The sequence below is a fragment of the Strongylocentrotus purpuratus genome, unplaced genomic scaffold (assembly GCF_000002235.5).
Source record: "Strongylocentrotus purpuratus isolate Spur 01 unplaced genomic scaffold, Spur_5.0 spur5_scaffold_10, whole genome shotgun sequence".
Taxonomy (NCBI): Eukaryota; Metazoa; Echinodermata; class Echinoidea; order Camarodonta; family Strongylocentrotidae; genus Strongylocentrotus; species Strongylocentrotus purpuratus.
The window spans coordinates 5336140-5354221 of record NW_022145595.1 but is presented as its reverse complement, the minus strand read 5'-3'; positions in this window follow the sequence as shown (position 1 = coordinate 5354221).

The window sequence follows — 18082 nt, the reverse complement described above, 5'->3', positions numbered from 1 at the left end:
ACAAAAGAAAAGGAATAGATTCCCTTTCGTTGAAAAATCAAAACAAACATGATAGATATTTTTTTAGAAATGTTACACTGTGTATATCATATACATGTATTAGAGACTTGGAGTCTAGTTTTTAGCTAAAATTTTGTTCAATTTTTAGAGCTAAATTCACAGTACTTTGTATTCCCTCATATAAGATGGCCAAGTATTAGATAATGACATCTATGCTATACAATTGTATAATTTTAATTATCTCAGGTAAACTATGTGCTTTGTTTTTGATGGTTTAGGTTATAAATCATGATTTTTAATCAAGTTTTAATTTTTCTTGTTTTAAATGTACCTTGTAAATGATATGCAAATGGTAAAACTGAAATCAATGACATAAAATGGATTGACTATGATGAACAGTAGAAAATTCACAAGAGCAATAGAGCATATAACATTTTAATGCAGATGGTCCTACTTACATGTAGTACAATCTTGCAACATTAAGTCTTCAATTTGCTTTAGGGTTTGTAATTTATTGTTTTATTAATTGTTTTGTCTCATGCTATATCGTTTTATGTAAACCGGCGTAGCAGTTTGGTCTTATTAATGTACTACACATCTGTGCTACGAAAGGATACCCTTTAAACATGTATTTGTAGAATCATGTCTGATTTCATCCCAAATATGTCTGTAAGACTCTTATACTTCTGGCAATTTCTTTGACTTTATGTAGAAACAACCAATCACGAAATTCACGAAAATATTTATTCAATATTTCCTTGGAATGCTTACTTTAATTTCAATTTTTTCTTTCTGCCCCATAGTTCAATAAGATTGAAATTAAAACAAGACAAGAACAATCAAATCTATGCAATGGTAGATTGGAATATATTCCCTCAGTACTACCTATGGAACATCGGAAGTACCTGGTTCTGGCTTCCCCATCATACATTATGCCACATTTTGACAAATTTTGTGGCTGTATGCTTTTGAAATGATATAATATTTAGCTATGGTTGGAAAAAACATAACATATTTTGCATTAGCTTGCTCTCCATGCTGTAGCAATGAATCATAAATTTCTGTTATGATTGTTAGTGTTACAATATTCCAAGTTCCAAAGTTTTATGTTATGTTTGAAATGCTAATGTCTTGTGAAATATATCATTATGTACTCCTGTGCTAATTATGAAGTGGCTGAAGTATTTACGAAAACCTTGCATGTGCTAAGTTTTAACTTTTATTCCATTTTATAAATTGTAAATATTTCACTGAAAAGTAAACCATATCTCTGCGATATCTCTGTGAGTTCCCCGGCCCTCTGAATAGACTATTTTCTTAATGTAATCAAATTCAATGCATAAGCTTTTGTTATTGAAGTGCCACGTTACAATTTTTTTCATTCACTTGTTACAAATAATTGTTTTTCAGTACTCAAAATGTGAATTGCATACATTACGTGTTAGGTAAGGCAATGAAGCCATAATGCTTGTCCTACCTAGCAACACGTAATGTTTGCAATTAGCATTCTGACTATTGAAATACAGTTATTTGAAACAAGCGAATGGAATAATTTGCACTGAAGCACTTAACAAAGACATGCATTAAACTTGATTACCTTATGAAAATGGCGCATTGGAAAAGTAGAATTCGTCCTCTGAGTGACAGATGAATCTTCTTTTAACATTTTTATGTAGAACTAACGTCCTGGCTCTCAGCAGATAATATGAAGGGTTGAATTCATGGAACTATTGTATTCAAGCTGTTGCTGAAGTGTATTCTCAAGTGTTACTGTTCCAGTTTAATTGTGCTGTATTTTAAGTCCTCTGAAATGGTGTGTAAAATGCTGATTTGTTCAAGTGTGCAGTGTATCGTAATGATGTTTTATTTGTTGCTTTATTATACCCACATTTACCTGTAAACTTTTTGTATTTTCCCCCAATGTCTGTTTGTGCTATCCAGTATTCCAGGGTTCATTTTGTGTGGTTAGTAATATTTAGTCCGGGTGTCTCTTGGTATTTGTATTAAGGGTAAATTTATTCTTTGCCATTCAAGGGGTAGGGAGATACATTGTAAGATCCAATACAAACCTATCAAATGATCATTTTGAAACCAGTGGATCTTTGAAATCCATATGTGTGCTGTTTTATAATCTAGGATTTTAGCTGACATGGATTGCGGATAAAGTGGCAAACTTATGTACTTGTACACAGAGTAGTTATCTATCATTTTGTATTCCAGTGTTCAAATGAAGATAGTCTGCATGTACATGGTGATTTGAAAGCAGTATGTTTATAGGGTGTGAATTATATATGCTAGACCCATTCATAAAATCTGGTGTTGTGTTCTTTCTATCGGTCATAGAATTTGTACATGTCGTCTGTTTGGAGCAAGAAGGTCCCATTGTTATAAGTCTTTGGTATGACTCGGCCGGGGTTCGCACCCACGACCTCCCGTTCATGAGGCGGGCGCTCTAACCACTGAGCCACCATGCCCGGTGGCATATATGCAGCATGTATTCCCTCCTTGTTGTGGTCAATTTGAACCTGTTTGTGTTATACTCTGTCTGTCTGGAGCAGAAAGGATGTTATACCTATACTTTGACACAGAGTTAATGCCCTTCTGGCTCCAAACAGATGTCTAGAAGTATCTGATTCTGCTACCTAGATTCTATCATAAAAGTTTTAAATGTAAATGGTAAACAATTACAATCGAACATAAATTTACATGCTTGGATTGTATGAGTATACTGATAATGTATTCCTATTTGTAATACATTATATGTTATGATACATATTTGATTGTGTTATCTTTTCGGATAAATATTTTGACTGATAATCAGATGATCATAACTAACTGTTAATTAATATTGACTTATAATTGTTACGATAAGATACATGTACCAGGTATTATGTAATCCTGTCAAAAAAGTGTAACCCTGGCAATTGCATGACAATGAATTTATTGGCTATTGCTCAGAAAATATCTAGGGTACAGTTTTGCAAGTGTTATACCATTCATTGTCTTTTTAAAGCAATCGGAGTACTTTGTAAAAGGAGAAAAAGAAAAAGAAGGAAAACAAAGGACTATCAATTTTTAAGGGGGGATGTCTTTCTCAAGCATTGTTTTGTGATTTCCCACTCAATAAGTACACATTGATGTATTCATTTTCCTCCAAAAGTTGTATTCATCAACATTTCACTGCCTATTGGTGTTTATATGTTGAGTATGTTTCATATCTATAAATGGTATTCAATGGCATTCAATTTTACTAAATATTGTTCAATATTATCAATGTGTTTTAATTGTCCAAGTATATGTTATATACATTGTTAAAAGAACTGTATTTTACCTATATATATATAAACCAAAGTATTTAGTATACCTTGTTACTTTTGCATAGTACCTACCATCATTTTTTAAAGGAAAGGAAGTCCAAATTATTTTGTAGAAACCATTGTTTTCCATTTATTGTGCATAAATGATAAATGAAACATGATAAAACATCACGGTTATATGCATTCTTCTTTCGTTGAGTTTTATGAATATACTGTTTGTATGACCATGTGAGTGGTTTGTTTGTGTGAGTGGTTTTTCTCATCAATAGATTTCATTTGATTTTTATTTTTATTTTTATTTTATTTTCTTCTGCATTTATGTCAGTGTACAGTTTTTCGATAACAATAAAATAAAGTACAATAAGTATTTTTCTGATAATGAATCATAAATTAGCAAATAAATATATGTATAAACTGTTATTTTCAAAAACGAAATGATAAACTGTCACAAATACTAAATTTCCTCAAACATTATAACACATTATAAAGTTATTTGCGGAAAAAGGACTGTCATTGTAAGCAGATTGCTTGATAATACGACAGCCCCAGACAAAACTCATGAAATATATTAACACATTTAATAAGCAAAAACGGATAGGTAATTGAAAATACAAATTGCGATGATGGTGATGCAGATGAGGATGATGGTGATGGTGATGATGATAATGATGATAAAGATTCAAACGTCATACTGAAGTGCTTGATATTTATTATGATTTTGAACTCCATCAACTTCACACAACATCTAAATTAACTTCAGAAACTGATTTTGTGTTTTTACCATCTACCTCCTGGAATTTCATCATTGTAGCATAATTTTGCACGGCTACATGTCATGAAGATTAACCCTTAAAGCCCCACTGCACTACTTATAGCTACTTGCGCCCTCTATATAGCAAACTATGCCTAATCGGTGCCTGTTGGTCCCCCATGATCCCCTTTTTCTTATGTTAATTGAGAGCTGATTTGATGAAATAACCACCTGTCAGTGACCTTGCAGGGAGGTCTAATCCCCCAGGCCAAACGGGCTTCTTAAAAAGAATTAAAACTTTTGGTATTGCCTAGGAAATGAGATAACAATTTTAATACATGTACTTCTAAAAACTATGGTTTCGTTAACGGGTGAATGACGGAATAATAAAGAGTAAAAGAGACGTCAAAAACTTTTTGTTGTTCATGTTATTTTACACCGATTTGTTCCCATTTCTGTGCATCCCCAGTTGTTTAATGTTACTCGTCTCTGTTATCTTTCAGCATATGTATTACTTTCGGATGGCAGAGAAGAAAAAAATTTGATATACTTTACTAGAAATATGATACAATTTTTTACATAGTCCTGCAGTATTGACGGATATTCCCATAAAAGTGGGTTTCCAATCATCACTGTGAGCTTCGATTAATGTAACTTCTTAATTACCTCCTGCCATAATCGTTTAACTTTATGACAATCTAAAAATAAATGTTGGTATGTCTCTACTTCTTGTCCACAAAAGGAATAAAAATGGTATGACTCAAAAACCAAATTTAAAGAGCTCTGTTTTCGTATATACAGCCCCTTAATGGTTTGTATTGAAACTCTCTTTGTTTATTACATATATTGCACATTTCATCCTTGTGATGTTTCTTTCAACTCCGTCATTCCAAGATCCTATTGATAGTAACCGTCTGTAACATGAAATGTGTAATCTCAGTTTTGAAAATCTTTAATTCGGAGGCGCGATAGCTCAGTCGGTAGAGAAGTGGTCTCGTGATCCGGTAACCCGGGTTCGAAACCATCAAGTCGATGCGCTAGTGCTAAAGCCGTCGGCCGTCTGGTTGCTTACTAACAAGCAAATAAGCTTTCTTAGCAGTAAGGTAAAATAACCACCACCACAATTTCGATTTCGAAGTAATCATGTAACCGCCTATAGACTTTATATCACATAGTTTTTGAAACGTCCCAATATCATCAATTCTATTTCATAATGTTCAGTGTCCACTTACATAAAATCACCCTCTATCCATTCTTCTCTGATTGCTGAAAAGATCTTCTGAATTCTAAGCAAGCTTTCAGTTGGAAAAACCAAATTATAAAAATGTGAGATTGGTTTTAAATGACCTCTGACGATTATATCTGATACTTGAAGTATACCTTTCTGAAATAATTCGACATCAAAAAATGTTTTATTGCTGAGACATACACTTATTATTAAATATAACAGTATTATTCCTTTTTTCTCCAAAATGTCTACACTATAATTCTTGCCATGCTTTCAACATGTCTTTATGAAACAATGGTATACCTTCAAATCTGTTTTATTTATATCATAATTACAAATAAATATACTTCGACCCCCCCCCCCCCCCCCAGTGATCTTTAAAAAAAAGTGGTCAAAGGTTACTTTTCTCTTTACAGGGGCGGATCTAGCTTTTTGCTAAGGGGGGGGGTTTGACCAAAATAATGACGATGCAGAGCATCGTCCACGAGCCGCGAAGCGGCGAGCCGATTTTTTTGGGGGTGTTTATTTGAACTCCGTAAGTCATGTTTTCCTGGCATCTATTAACACAATGGAGACCATAAAAAGCAGTGCATGATAACGTCTTTTTAAATCAAGTAACAGTAAATACAGTTATATCCAGAGTTATCATGTGTTTGGTTAAGTTACCAGATGAGTTGAATATCTTCTCACAATATTTGCACTTGAAAGGTTTTCTCTCCAGCGTGCGTTCTTTTTTCTTTCTTTTTTTTTTTTTTTTTTTTTGGGGGGGGCCGCCCAAGGGGGGGGGGGGGGGTTTAAACCCCCTAAACCCCCCCGTAGATCCGCGCCTGCTTTAGAGCAACCATTTGATCCACAAATTCTCCGAGTCTTTACCTTGAAATTCGTTATTTGTTATTTTGTCTGCTCACGAATTGCAATTCCGCCCTCTGTCACTTAGTTATTTACATCTGTTTTCTTTCTGAGCAGTTTTTTTATTTGTCCCCTTTCTATTTTAAACATTCAAATACAGTAAAGATCTTTGATAATTATTTCTAAAAGAAATAATGTTATTCCGTGAGCCATATTATACTTCGAGTTTAGTTGTTTTCATTTCAATAAAATGTTGTTTGAGGAGACGAGTTGGCTCAGTCAGTAAAGCGTCTGCTTGTCGAACCAGAAATCGTGGCAGTATACTTCCCAGTGGCGTATGTAATGAGAGGGGGGGGGGGGGGGGGGGGGGGGGGGAGCTGCATTTTGCTTTATAAAAATATTTTATTTATAGCGACGCCCTTTGGTGAATAACATGATTTTGCGAGGTCGCGTATAGGGACCGAGCAAAAAAAAGTTATAGTTCAGACTTTAGAAGTTAAAATTTGAGGGCACTTTTTATCACAAAGGCCAATAGTTAAGATCCTATAATGTGCTCTAGTCTGAATTCTTTCCGATCGAGGAGATGACAGACACCCCCCTCCCCCCCCCCCCAGGAAGAAAAAAAAACACGAACAGGGGAATGTGTCTACCAGTCCTCTGGAAGTTTGAAGTTTGAAGTATAGGCTAGTGGTTTAAGCACTTAGCTTGAAATTCAAAGGTCGTGGTTCGATCCTCGGCAGTGCACTAATGCCCCTTGGCAAGGAACTAAATCTACATTTGCCACTCAATACTCAAGGGAGATCTAGGGATCCGGTAGGATGACGTAAGCATGTGTTAGTAATTGCCTATGCCCTCACGGTGACCATATGGTAGGAATACCCAGTGGCGGATCCAGTGGGGCCGGGGGGGGGGGGCGGGCTCCCTCCCCAGGCCAAAAAAGGGGTAAATTTAACCCTTTTTTATATTATAAAAGAAAGAAGACGGACCCCGTCCCGTCCCCCTGGTGCAAGGGGAGGGGCGGGGAATGGGTGTTGATTCGGCGCTAAATATTTTCTCACGAATTTGGAAGAAAACAAAAAAAATAATGCTCCTTACCCCCAGCTGCGTGTTCTTTTATTGCAATAAACCGAATCTATTCAATTAAATTCAATGTTTTTATTATAGACGGCCTTCTGTAATAATGAAAATGCATTTTCGGCAAGGGCACTATTTAGAGGGCATGGACTTTAGACAAGTGCTTTTTATTATAATAAAGCATTTGTATAAAAAAACATTATATACAGTAGACATACTCATAAAACAGTAAATTATAAATAATATTTTATCATGCTCGTACTTAAAATATATATGTTCGTGTTCGAAATTACACTAACAAGTTATTAAAGATAGCTTGATATTACAGGATGACATAAAGAAACATGAAAAAGAAAAAAATACCCAGATGATTAATGGTGTCTTGGGTTGGTCATGTTCATATCTCATAACTGTAGATGGTAAACAAAATCTATAACTCTAAAGCTTAGCTAATCACTTTAACAATTTTCCGGTAAATATTAGTTCATTTTCAACATCTTCCTTATCAAGCAATAATGAAAGTTTTGCCAATTTTTTTCCAAAGCAAAATCCAAACTATATATATTAAAGCTATATATCTGAAAATGAAATCATTGCTGCTGGAAACGAACTCAAATGCTCTAACAGTATACTGTTGTGGTGTTGATGAGATTAATCCACGGGTCATAAAAAGTGTAATACACTAAATTATTGCTAAAGTTTATCTAGCTGTCCATATAAAGAATTGAATAGATAGATTTTTTTTTTTTTTTTTCCTCTTGTCAGAGGTACTTTATTCATTTACAAAAATAACCAACACACAAATCATTACATCATAACAAAATTTTACATTCACTTTAAGTATTTTCTTAAACTATTAAGAGAAAATCTTCAGTGATATAAAATATCCCCGAAGATTTTCCTTAGTTCCCAGATGCTATTTCAAAAGCTCTCAAAAACTCTCCAAAAAAAATACTATGTCCCGAGAGCCCCTGAAACAACATCCGAGATGTTATCCAAGAGTAACTCGTATTTAAAAACATGCCATATGAAAAAGCTGTTGTATGGTTTACCTTGAAAATAATTTAACATATACATCAAATAGATTGCGTATTGAGCATATGCAACGATTGTATTTATATCTGCTCCATTTGCATGTTTGAAATCAAAACCAGCAATTAATAATTCTTCGTTTAATATAATTTTTTCTTTAAAGTTCAATTCAATCAATTCCACAATACGTTTCCAGAAAAGCTTTACGCTCGGGCACTCTAAAAGAACATGAACGAAAGATTCTGCTGTTTTACAAAAAATGCAAAGGTTTTCATTTACAATTTTCCATTTGCACAGATTGTATCTAAAGGGTAAAATCCTACGAAATGTCTTAAAGTTGAGTTGTTTTATTTTATTGTTTTTCAATGTCTTAAACTTAAATTTTAATGTATCTCTCCAATCAAAATCAATGACAAGGTTCAGTTTACCTTCCCAAAATGTTAATACAGCTGGTTCTCTTTTCTTAAAGTCACACAATAGGCTATAGAAATGGCTAGATTTCATTGAAGATAGTCTTATAAAATCAAGTGTTCTTATTTCGTATAAGTCGCCTTCGAATTGTGAATTTGTTTTATCGTCATGTGCGTAATTAACATCTTGAATTCTTTCGATCCACATTTTTGGGATCGCATTTTTAAGCTTCGTATACATAAAATCAACTAGCAAAGAATTTGAGCCAAGCATTCTACAAATATGTTCTCTTGGCCGAAAACGTCCATTTTCTACAATGTCATTCATTGTTATAATGCCTTTTCTAAACCATTCTTTAAAAAAGAGAGGTTTGCTCTCATGTGTAATATTACTATTGTACCACAATACTTGATTTTCAACATTCATAACTTGTGGAAATTGAATATATTTAAGTTCGCTCCAAGTTACGAGACAGTTAACATAAAAATTAGGTATTTTTTGTTTTAAGCATAACTTTAACATGTCTTTACTGGAACAATTTGTTTTCAAAATTACTAACAACGGACATATTTTTTCAATCCAGTATCTAAACATAAACTTCCACGGTATATCATAATTATTTTCAAAGAAATTGTTAAACCATGATAAATGTAGCGATTGAAATTTAGAGTTTAAGTCGACCATGCCCAATCCTCCCTTTTCAATATCATTAATTAAGACTGTTCTCTTGACTTTTTCTCTTTTTGAATTCCATAGAAAATTATACATCAGTTTATTCAAATCAACAACTAGTTTCTGAGGGATAGGTAATACCGAAGCAACATACACAAATTGTGAGATTACAAGTGATTTAAGAATTACAACTTTACCATAGTAAGTTAAGTTTCTCATTTTCCAAAAAGTCAAGATTGATTTTACTTTTTCTAGTTTCACAAACCAGTTCAATCGATCAGACTCCTTTTTATCCCTTGTTAGATACATTCCCAAATACTTGACAGGTTCATCGTTCCATTTAATACCTTCGATAAATGCTTGTTGCTGTTGTATAGTAACAGCATTTGTTTTCATCACATTTAAGCTCGGCCCAGCGAAGTGTCCGAAATGTTTTACTTCTTCGAGAGATATGTTGGCAGATTGAATGTTGTTTAAAAAGAGAACAGTGTCATCTGCCAGTTGGGATATCTTAAATTCTTTTGAAATACCAGTGTCAGTAGTTACGACTGTGATACCATCTATATTATTATTTTGCTTTATTTTTAATGCCATAATTTCAACAACTAGAATAAATAATAGAGCAGAAAGCGGACAGCCCTGCCTAATGCCCCTTTTTATTTCAAATTTTTGCGAGACCCAACCATTATTTATGACACTCCCTACAGCATTTGCATAAATGACTTTGATCCATGTAATAAAGGATTCTTTGAACTTTAACTTATATAATAGTTGAAATAAGAACTCATGAGTAACCGTATCAAAAGCTTTTCTAAAATCAAGAAAAAGAAGGATACCTGAGTAATTATTTGATTCACAGTATTCAATTATATCTTTAACTAAACGTAGATTTTGCATAGCGGAACGCTGTTTTAAATAACCTGATTGATCAAAAGAAATCAATTTATCTATGACATTTTTTAATCTTTTACATAACACCTTTGCTACAATCTTATAATCTGTGTTAAGCAATGATATAGGTCTCCAATTATCTAGGCATTGTTTATCCCCTTTCTTGTACAGCAGAGTTAGTATAGCTAACTTTTGAGTTTCGGACAACTGTTTTTGATTAAAACCTTCATTTATACTATTTATTACAAGGGATTTAACATCCTCCCAAAAACATTTTAAAAATTCAGCAGATAAACCGTCACTACCTGGTGACTTGTTGTTTTTCATAGAAAATATAGCATTTCGACATTCTTCCTCGGTAAGTATTCCTTCACACGACATTGCTTCTTCTTCCGTTAATGCAGGAAGCATAGTTGAAGCTAAATAATTATCAATATCAGACGATTCAACTCCATTGATTGTTTTAGAGTACAAACATTTATAATATTCAACAATTTCACTAAGAATAGTTTCCTGGTTTGTAACAACCCTTCCATTCTTTTTAATACAATTTATTTCTTTTCTTTTTCCGTTTCTTTTTTCGCATTGAAAAAAATATTTCGTTGATTTTTCACCATGTTCTATCCACTTTTGTCTGGACCTGACAAAAGCTCCTTTACATTTATATGTTAACCATTGGTCTAATTTAATTTTTGTTCGTTCTAGTTCTTCCTTATTTTCTTTAGACGGATTTTCATCAGTCTTACAGCTCATTGACATAAATTCAGTTTGTAATTTGTTAAAAGCTTCGTTCTTTTCTTTATGCTTTTGTTTCGAATACCTGATTGTGTATTCTTTAATCTTTATTTTGCACATGTCCCATTTCATTTGCGGGTTCATATAAGCGTTTTCCATTTTAAATTTTCTAATCAAATGTTTTATGTTTACTGTATAGTCATCATCTTTTAACAATGAATTATTCATTTTCCATAAACCACACCCCTTTCGGGGACTATTAGTTGCCAATTTTAGAGTAATTGCACAATGATCGCATTTTGGAGCAGGCTTAATTTCAGTCGTCTGCACACAACACCACATTGAATCTGTTAATAGCCAATAGTCAAGTCGAGAAAATATATTTAATGACAATTGTCGCCAAGTGTATTGTTTTTTGAAAGGAAACATTTTCCTCCACACATCAATCATATGAAAGTGTTTAAGCAATTTCTTAAACCCCTGAATCTCTTTATAAGCATAACACATACCCCGAGTATCCAGCTGGGCATTTTGAACACAATTCCAATCTCCACCTAACACTAATGAATCGTTTACTTGTTTCACCTTTTTTAACCATTTTAATAAGTTGTTATAAAATCTTTCTTTTTCATTGTATTTTGTCGGTGCGTAAACATTTAAAATAAAATAAGAGTTTTCACCAACTTTCAATCTTATCGCAAGTGCTCGACCATCAAGGTGTACAAAATGTTCAATCTGTTCAGAATAATATTTACGTACAAAAATAGCCACACCTTTTGAGTGATTTGTGCCATGATTAAAGAAACAGTGGTAATCTAATTCTAACTTAATAATTGCTTCTAATCCGAGTGTCAAAAAAGTTTCTTGTAACATTATTACGTCTATTTTTTGCTTATGTATCCATGAAAAGATTTTGTTTCGTTTCAGTTTATTCCTGATCCCCCTTACATTGAGGGATAAAAAGGACATAATTTGTTTTCGTTCACCAGCTAGAGATTTTCATTTCCGTAATACTTGTCTGTTGATCCAAATTTCAGTCTACTCACTTTCTTGTGTTCCCTTTCTTTCTTTCTGATTTCCTCTTTTGCATTTTCTTTGGTGTTGTGGTTTTTTGTGGAGTAACTATCCGCTCTTCCTGGGTACTTTCACCTGAATTGAATAGATAGATCCACCAAAGACAAAGGCCCTATATACAAACAAGGGCCTTGTTGGGGGCTTGACGGTATATTATACTTGATGGACCATTACAGAAAAAAGTCACAGTTAAAAAAAAGAAAGAATGTCTTTATCTTTCTCTCCTCCCCCCATTCTTTTTTCTTCTTTTTTTGTAGCAGCCCCAAAACCTCCACCAGTACAGTGGCGGATCCAGGGGTGGGCCGAAACGGCCGCGGCCCCCCCTATTGGCGAAGCAAAAAAATTGAGAAGGAAAAAAGAGGAAGAAAAAAAAGAAGGAAAAAAAAGGGGGAAAAGGAGAAGATAAAAGAAAAGAGAACAAAAAGTAAAGAAAAGAGAGAGAGAGAGTTCAAAAAAGAGGAAAGAAAAAGAAGAGAGGAGCCGGGGAGAAAGCAAGACAACGAAATGGCACTAAAAATTAGTGACAGTAACGACGAATAAGGGAAAGACAAGGGGAAGGGGGTGCGTGAAGGCGGATGCATTAAGGGGAGGGGGGGGGGGGGTGACTGGCCGTATTCTTATTTTTAGGTTATGCGAAACTGAGTCGAAATTATGCTTCTTTTCAAAACAATCTTAGCATGCTTGTTTATGTTAAGCCGGAGTGCATGAAAAGGTTAGTGTAGAAACACTTCTGAAAAGGCCGCGCCCGGCCCCTCCAAAGAACGGCAGAATGGTAATCTATAAATTATGGGGTCATTCTTGATGGCTTGGGAGTCGTTATTAAGGAGGGGGCCGGCCCTACTCAAATGGTTGTGACGGTAACGATGGATAAGGCAGAGGGGGGGGGGGGGGGGTCGAACCCCCCTCAAATTTTTGTCAAGTTGTCAAGTTGGTCCTGATGTGTATAATGAGTAGACCAGGGGTTCTCAAACTTTTTCTTCGACGGTCCAGAAGCGATTTCTATGAAAGCTGTAAGGTCCGAAATGACACTTGTATACTGAAGATAATGAGGCTTGTTTTTGGTCTATATCTGATCCAAGGAGAATTGTTACAGTTAAAAAAAAAACAGAACCGCCAGTGCTTCCACTCGTTTAAATAGAGTTTCCTGAAAAAGAACACCCAATATCCTGGAATTTGAAAGAATTTTCTTAAAACATTCAAAATGCCTCTTGGATTTCTTATTTGGATGAATCGCTATGACGTTTTAATATGTATCAATTATTGAGTGGGCTTATTTTGCTTTCTAATGGATCCATACAACGTGGCAGAGCTTGAGGGGTCTGGTAGAGCCTTTTCAAGAAAGAAATTGTCTTTAGGAGAAAAAAAGAGGTTATTTCTAAAATGAAATGAAAGGGTTATTGACTTTCAAGAGAGAAAATTGTCTATAAGAGAGGAAGAGAGGTTATTTCTAAAATGAAATGAAAGGGCTCTTGTCAAATAGCCCTTTCATTTCATTTTTCTCTCGAAATAAACTCTCTTTCTCTCTTATAGACAATTTTATGAGATGGAATCTTCAATCTGAAGCCTTTTTGTGCTCTTTGAAAATGGCACACTGAATGGGGGCAGTGCAATTTAAATTTCAAGGGATGGATTAGAGTTTTTATCGCTCTTGAAAGTCGAATAGCCCTTTCATTTCATTTTAGAAATAAACTCTAATACATTCCTTGATATTTAAATTGCGCCGCCCCTATTGTGTCCTCTTTTTAAAGAGCACAACAGAGCCCTCAAATTAGGCAGCAAGTAGCAAAACAAACCCGTAACACTGGACACAACATTCAATGGGATGATGCCCATATCATTGAGTTTGAAACGCACTTCTGGTCAAGAATGGTAGAAGAAGCATCTGCATAAAAAGGATGAATCCTTCACTGAATAGGGATTCTTGCTATACACTTTTACCTTTGTGTAAATAATAAAAAGTCCACGGGCGTGGTTGTTAGAAGCTAAAACTACATATAACTCTCTCCAATTTTGCAGGGGGAGAGCCTTTGTCGGGAGTCTTTAATAATAAAAGGGATAAATCCTTCACTGAATAGGGATTCTTGCTATACACTTTTACCTTTGTGTAAATAATAAAAAGTCCACGGGCGTGGTTGTTAGAAGCTTAAACTACATTAAAACTCTCTCCAATTTTGCAGGGGGAGAGCCTTTGTCGGGAGTCTTTAATAATAAAAGGGATAAATCCTTCACTGAATAGGGATTCTTGCTATATGTTACCTTTCTTCGCTCCAGTGATCTCGAGGCAGCAGACAGCAAGAAATTGTGTAAATAATTCGCTGTTGCCGGGAGTCTTGCATGGGGCGGAGCCCCAGGAAGTTCTTGAACTTTAAAAAAAATTAGGAAATTCCAAATAGTCGTCATATGAGCGATAGAAATTGTAATTTCCTCCTTGAGAGTCACATACCCCCTTTCATTTCATTTTAGAATTTAACCTCTCTTTCTCTCTTAAAGACAATTTCATATAACTTCTGTTTTCGTATTGTTGTACTTTCGTCCGCAGACTACTTAAGCACATGTCGAGCCAACTCAGTCGGAAATGTAATATGTAGGCCTAAGTGTAAAGTTAAGTTTCATGTTCTTCCTTTTTTCTTTCTTTCTTTCTTTCTTTCTCTCCCTCTCTCTGTCTCTCTCCTTTTCCTCTATCTTCTTTAAAAAAAAAAAAAAATCATTCTTTTCTTCTCATTTTTCTGTGTGTGACATGCGTTGCGCGTACGTCTATCAATGTCTTAATATGGTAGATTTACATTTTGATGTATTCCAGAAAGTGCCCTATTTTGATGGTGCCCCCCCCCCCCCATGTATTGATCTCGATAAAAAATAAATTTCTCATCAATTCTATTTCCAATATATCTAATACTTGCACTAATCTCCAATTAAAAAAAATCGTCTACTTTCTCTCAAGACAACATTATATAAAGGATTCATTAATGCAAGGCTATCACGCGAGTAATCTCTCAATTTCTAACTTCCTGCTTTCCTCATCTCCCAGTCTCCCTTGCTTTAATATTCCTCGTTACTTCCTTCCAATTGAACTCCAACTTAATTGATGTTATACACTGTATCTATTCTTCAACTACAGGTAGATGCAAATGTTACTCAAAATCCATTATATAAATCACACTCAGGATACAGCCAATCGACGAGAATTACTTCAATCTATATTTTACATGTATCATTAATATATGGTTTTACAATGGCTATGGTGATGAGTTGTCTAGGTAACATGTTGATGTGTTTGTTAAAATGTATTACCATGGTGCACCTTCTTGGTTACAAACAAATTATGTGTATACGTAAGTTCGTGCCTTTACATATCACAGTAGAAATCAATGTTTTATATTTGATGCAGAATAATATTAATATTTGGAGATTAGAAACACAAACAGTTTCCATAACCGTTCAAGTGTTTCAAGAAAAAGTTAAGAAAACTTTCTCCTGGATGTTCATTGGAATTAATCGAGAAATTCCCCTCGCTAGCGTGTAAATAAAAATACGCCGGCCGGCCATACGTAAATGGCAGTGACGGTAACGACGAATTAGGAGGAAGGGGTGCATACGTGAACTACAAGCGTATTGGGGATGATCATACTATCATTTTAGAGTGTGCAATCTGGGTCGGAATCCAGCATAATATATTATAAAAAAAGAGGTTCACATAAAAGCACTCATGATAAAGCCGCGCCCGGCCCCTACAACATCATTTTGGATTTTCAGATGATGGGGCGGGTGGCAGGGGTAGGGGGCAAAGTTCGCCCCACTCTTCAAGTACCCCCCTCCCCAAAGGGCCACTTTTACTTTGTAAAGAAGTGCCCCTTTCCCTTTTTAACTCGGATAAGCGCACATTTCATCAACACATGTGCCCCCTTTCCTATCTGATAAGGGCTATTTAGAAAAATGAGGCCCTTCATAAATAAAAAGTGTCCCTTTTCATCTCTGGTAAATGACCATTTTCATATATGAGAAGTTAATTCTTTTCACTTCAGTGCGCTCTTCACCTCCGATAATTGCCCCTATTCAAATCTGAGAGATGCTCGTTTTACTTTGAAAAGTACCCCTTCCCCTCCTGATAGGTACTCTTTTCATCTATGATGAGTGCCCATTTTCACCTTTGCTAACTGCCCTTTTATTTTGAATCGTGCCCCTTTTCCTTTCTATTAAGGGACCTATCCCCTTTTCATAAATGCCCCTTTTCACCTCTGATAAATCAATTTCTGATGGATGCCCCTTTTCCGTCGACAAATGCCCATTTCCCATACTCATAAGTGCCCGATCTCATTTCTGGTGAGTGCCTCCTTTCAGGTGTAAGAAGTGCCCAGTTTAAACCTTGATAATTACTCTTTGTACCTTGACACATGCTCCTTTTATTTTCTAATAAGTGTCTTTATCCCTTTCGATATGTGTCCCCTTAACCCCTCATCATCAGGCACGTAGGCACGGGGGGGGGGGGCACGTGCCCCCTAACCTGCTCATCATTAGTCTTGCACTAATTTAAAGCGACTAAGAGTAATTTCCCCTAAAGCTTGCTCGCTCGCTCGCATTTTATAGATGATACAATTATATGTCACTTTAAAACAAATGTTTTTTCAGTCTTCCGTGATGCTTATAACCCCATCATGATTTGGTTTTTTCCTTTTTATAAGATGTAATTTTTCACTCTGCGACCTCACAGATCTTACATTTTTTCTCGCTCGCTTTGCTCGCTCGCAAATGAATATTCAGACAATCACACTCAGCCGAAAGTGTGATGCTTAAGCAATAACTTGTATGATATATAAAGAAAAACAAATATTGAAATCGTCCCTGATAATGGGATCACAATGAAAGGGTATATACCAATGTCTAAAAAAATGTATATTTTCGCCTTGAGATTTCGCTTTGTAGGTGCCCTTTTTTGTTGGTGCTTTCCACTTTGGAAATAGCTCCGCCGCCCTGCTTACGCATTAGCGCCAGCGTTAATTTCACGCTTGCGCGCACAGGGGGTGTCTCTGTGCGTGTGTGTGTGTGTGGGGGGGGGGGGGGGTTCCTCTCTAGCTCTGAAGCTGATTTTTTAATTTTTTACCTAGATTCGTGCGATTCGGTTAATACTTTTAGAGGGAGTCTGAGGGGTGATGTGCCCCCCTCTGAAGCTGACATTTTTTTGGATTTTTGAAACTTTTTTGTCCCCTTTCCAAAATAATTGTGCCCGTTTGTAGGTACCAGTACACTATTAAAGTACAGTGCTTCTAATATGACCTTGTCAGTATTGGTAAGTTTAAATAATGGTCTGCGCGAATTTCGAATTTCCGGCCCCCCCTATTGGAAAATCCTGGATCCGCGCCTGCAGTACGCCATTTGGTCGTAGGGAAGAAGGACTCGGATCATAGAAGAAGAAGAAGAAGAAGAAGAAGAAGAAGAATTAGTCGAGTAAAAAGAGGAAGAACAAAAATAAGAAGCCTGACGATGACGAAGAAGAAAGAGACTAGACTATATAATTATATAATTATATATAGTTTACGATTAATGCAGAGGGGTGGGAGGACCAACCGAGCTTTTAAATTATCATTAGATATATCAGTACACTAACTTGAATTAGATATAACAATGAAAATATTAAATCTACTTTAAGACCTATAACTACACCATTGTCTTTATTCATAGACCTACGTATTTCGGTCAAGTGGACATACCTCACAATAAGGCCTATACTTTACAGTCATCGAGCCCTTCGAGCATAGCAGACCGTACCATTTTCCTTTTTCATAGCAACAGAGTTGTGGATTTAATTGTGGCAGTCTTACTGAGTATCTCAGCAACTTCTGTAAATTGTTTCAATAATAGACTAGACAAATACTGGTCTAAAAACCATGATCTTGTCTATATTAAGCTGATATTGCATATTGTAAGTTTGCACACATTATGTTTTTGTCCTTTTCCATGCACTTATTTCATTTGAAATGAGAAGTAAAATGTAAAACCATTGAAGAAGAAACCTACGGTCGATGAACAGGCTTATCCTTAAGCAGGGCTCCC